We start from the raw sequence: 4,925 nt of genomic DNA on the forward strand, positions 1-4,925 counted from the left end.
AAATATGAAAATGTGTCATGGTACTGAAGTGGTTAAATCTGCGAAATTGCAAGAAGACACAATCCTACAGTTTTCTTTCTTTCTCTAAACTAAATGATTTGCACGTTATAAACCTTCCATGTAATGCTATAGATATTGAAGTTCTCTTTACATTATTTGTGGTGGAAAAGGAAGACAATTCAACACTTTTTTTCTCTTTTTCTCTAAACTAGCTTGTACACTATAACCCTTCCACGTTATGCCATAGATATTGAAATTCTCTTTACATTATTAGTGGTAGAAGAAGAAACAATCCAACACTTTTCTCTCTTTTTCTCTAAACTAACTAATAAACTATAACCCTTCCACTTCATGCCATAGATACTGAAATTCTCTTTACAGTATTAGTGGTAGAAATCTTCCTATTAGCTCTGGCTGAAGCCCCGTCCTTTTCGACCCTGCGTATAGATAGCGTGTTGGCCACGATCAACCGATGGATGTGGTCCCTCCCGCTTCTCTTCCTGGTGGGCTCGTGATTGGTGACTGTGCTGAAGATAATAGGCCTGATTCGTGGCCGCTGATTGGAAAGGGGCAGAGCTTATCCGTCAAGTTAATTTGGGCACGTTTTCTCCCTATCTTTTTCCTTTTTTTTATGATTTTTTTTCCATATTCCTGCTGTATTAATTCCCTCCATCTCTGCTTCTTTGCTTCATGCTATTGCTCATCCTGGTCGTCGTGTTTCCGTTTGATATGGATATCGTAGTGGTCGCCTGCATGTGGAATTGTTGTGTAGGCTACTGAAGGTGGTCGGTCACTTGGTTCATTAAGGAGCTGACAGCCTCTCCGTTACTCGCTACTCTTATTTGTTCTTATAGTTCCTCTTCCTTCTAGTCTTTTTTCTTCAGTCCATTTTGTCTTCTTTTTCTTCATCATTGTTTTTTTTTCTTATTTTCCAGTGTCTTTTTCTTGTTTTTTTCTCTTCTTTTCTTCCTTAGTTTCTTCTTTTCTTTCTTTCTTTCTTTCTTTCTTTTTCTTTCTTTCTTTTATTCTTTCTTCCTTCCTTCTTCTTCTTCTTCTTCTTCTTCGTCTTCTTCTTCTTCGTCTTCTTTTTTTTCTTTTTTCTTCTTCTTGTTCTTTTCTTCGTCTTGTTCTTCTTCCCACCTTCATTTTCTTCTTCCTCCGCCTTCTCTTTCTCATCTCTTTCCTACTATATTTTTTGTCGTCTTCGTTGTTGCTGTCGTCCTTTTCCTCCTCCTCCTCCTCCTCCTCCTCCTCCTCCTCCACACACACACACACACACACACACACACACACACACACACACACACACACACACACCGCATAGTGTAGTGGTTAGCACGCTCGACTCACAATCGAGAGGGCCGGGTTCGAGTCCCGGTAAGCGGCGAGGCAAATGGGCAAGCCTCTTAATGTGTAGCCCCTGTTCACCTGTAAATAGGTACGGGATGTAACTCGAGGGGTTGTGGCCTCGCTTTCCCGGTGTGTGTTGTGTGTTGTGGTCTCAGTCCTACCCGAAGATCGGTCTATGAGCTCTAAGCTCGCTCCGTATTGGGGAAGACTGGCTAGGTGACCAGCAGACGACCGTGGTGGTGAATTACACGCACACACATTCGTGTATACTTGTGTGGACGACGATGAGGCGCGCGCGTCATCTCACCCCCTAACACACTCGCATAAACCCACACAAAGCTGGAAATGTGGTATATAGTTACTACTACTACTACTACTACTACTACTACTACTACCACTACCACTACCACTACCACTACTACTACCACCACCACTACCACTACTACTACTACTACTACTACTACTAGTAACAAATTTAATTATGTTCTTTATGCAGATGATACAACTCTTTTATTACATGATAACAACTTGGATCACTTGCATACTGCGCTGAATATTGAATTAGAAAATATTAATAAATGGGTTATAGCTAACAAATTAAAAATAAATATTACAAAAACTAATTATATACTATTTCAAAATGGATCCGTAGTACACAACATGGGACCAGTATTTTAGAAGGCTGTGAATTAAAGAGGGTTGCATATACAAAATTTTGGGGTCATCATAGATGAAAATTTGAATTGGAAAAATCATATACAATCAGTTTGCTTAAAATTGTCAAAAATATGTGGATTATTATATAAAGTATGTCATAATTTAACAATTGAGGCATTGAAAAATGTATATTACTCTTTGTGTTACCCTATTATTATATACTGTTTGTCAGCCTGGTGTTGTACGTGGCCAACATATGTAAAAGAAATCATAACAACTCAGAAGTTGATAAGAACTATAACATATAGAGGAAAACATGATACGACATTTTTTTTTTTTATTTAACGATTTGAAATTATTAAGATTAGACTTTTTACTGAAATATTTTTGTCTTCTCACAGTTTATAATGATATAATTAACAATAGTCACAGTAGTAAAATGTTTAGAGTTATTCAGCACAGCCAGGGTACCAGAGGTAATAATGTCAATTTGTTATGTCCACAACCAAGAACAACACTGTACAAATTTTCTATACACTGTTTTGGCCCGAAATGTTGGAATGCAATACCAGATGACATAAAAATAATAGCTAATCTCAATCTATTTAAAATTAAAGTTAAACCATATTTATTCAATCTACAAAGTCAAGATGCCACAGAATAAGAATATATGTAATAATTGCTGTAATTATAGCTAGTGTTGAATCACACTATGTTAAATTATGTATATAATTCTTGTAAGTTTTAATTGCTAAACATTGCCGTCGCGCCATATATATATATATATATATATATATATATATATATATATATATATATATATATATATATATATATATATATATATATATATATATATATATATATATATATATATATATATATATATATATATATATATATATATATATATTATAAGGTTAATTAGTTCTGTCTGCTAAGGAGTTTATACTCAGCAGACTAATGCCTACAGATATGTACTATATATCTATTCATGTATGTAACTGTTATTTGGCAATGAGTTCAATAAACAAAACAATAAACAATAAACTACTACTAGCTACTACTACTACTACTACTACTACTACTACTACTACTACTATTAATACAACTACTGTTACTACTACTACTACTACTACTACTACTACTACTACTACTACTCTCTCTCTCTCTCTCTCTCTCTCTCTCTCTCTCTCTCTCTCTCTCTCTCTCTCTCTCTCTCTCTCTCTCTCTCTCTCTCTCTCTCTCTCAATTTTAAATGTACTAAATAGCAGCATTTCTTGTTTACATTTCCTGAATACTCTTGTCCTTTTGCCTTTAACTCACAATATCTGCAGTGGTAGCATAGTCACATAGACTGTCTCATTTGGCTTCGTAAAGTTGTTGCTGTCTGTTCTTTCCTTTGCTTTCCTTCGTATTCTTCCACGTCTTTTTTTTTTTATATCGTTTTAACCCTTTTCATTCGTGTTTTCATCGTCCTTGTGTATGTCGTTTTTCTCCTCCTCTTCTTCTTCTTCTTCCTCTTCCATTTTCTCTTCCACCTCATCTCTGCCATGCTTTCAAGGTGCAGAAAACTCAGACTCAGAGAAGGTAGATGTTGGCTGAGAGAGATCCATAGAGCCGGTGATACAATGAACTCTCACCAAGGTGCAGCGTCCTTCTCGCCTCGTCCTTGCCACGCCTCGTTTACCTCGGCACCTTAACGTAGTGGCACTTGGCGGGCCTGGAGTTCCTGGGCGAGGCTGATGGTGTTGCCTGGAGGACCACCGAGCTGCTGGTTGTTGTGGCTTTGGTGGTGATGGTGGTGCTGGAACGGGGACACTTAGGATGGGTCAGTTACTCTAAGGAGAACAGTCTTTGCAGCGTCGGGTGGCAGAATGGGGTACGGAAATTGAAATAAATAAGTAAATAGTGTTTTGCTTAGGCACAGTGCTCTTTTGGCTAAATAATATTGTGATCTTGTTACTCTTTTTTTTCTCCCCCTGTACTTCGTTTCTATAGTGTAGATGCATTACATAGTTCTGGTTCGAGTCGAAGGAAAGGTAATTACTCTTTCGTTAGTCACTGGAAGCTGCCTGAGACTTTTTATATACTTAGCTTTCTTTAGCATAATTTTTATCCTCAAATTTATATGCTCATGGGGGAGAAAGATCTAGCACCTCTTTTTCCTTTTTATCCTCTTCCTCTTCCTTCTCATCCTCATCAGTGTCGCTCGTTCTCAAGCAGGAATAAGAAAGGCCAACGCGACTATACACCAGTATACGAAATGTTGATGAAGCCCGTGTTGGTTTTTCATTCCCAACGGGAGGAGGACGGTGGAGATTGTTTGTTGTTGTCCCCTGTGTGTGTGTGTGTGTGTGTGTGTGTGTGTGTGTGTGTGTGTGTGTGTGTGTGTGTGTGTGTGTGTGTGTGTTTTCGTCCGTTTCTACATATATTTTGAAAGAAATGGAAGTTGAATGAAGGTTTATGCTCTAACGAAAAAGTTTTAGCTTACACACACACACACACACACACACACACACACACACACACACACACACACCGCGTAGTGTAGTAGTTAGCACGCTCGACTCACAATTGAGAGGGCCGGGTTCGAGTCCCGGTAAGCGGCGAGGCAAATGGACAAGCCTCTTAATGTGTGGCCCTGTTCACTTAGCAGTAAATAGGTACGGGATGTAACTTGAGGGGTTGTAGCCTCGCTTTCCCGGTGTGTGTTGTGTGTTGATGTGGTCTCAGTCCTACCCAAAGATCGGTTTATGAGCTCTGAGCTCGCTCCGTAATGGGGAAGACTGGCTGGGTGACCAGCAGGCCACCGAGGTGAATTACACACACACACACACACACACACACACACACACACACACACACACACACACACACACACACACACACACACACACACACACAACTAATGAAGC

Source organism: Portunus trituberculatus, chromosome 43, assembly GCF_017591435.1.
Source record: "Portunus trituberculatus isolate SZX2019 chromosome 43, ASM1759143v1, whole genome shotgun sequence".
NCBI lineage: Eukaryota > Metazoa > Arthropoda > Malacostraca > Decapoda > Portunidae > Portunus > Portunus trituberculatus.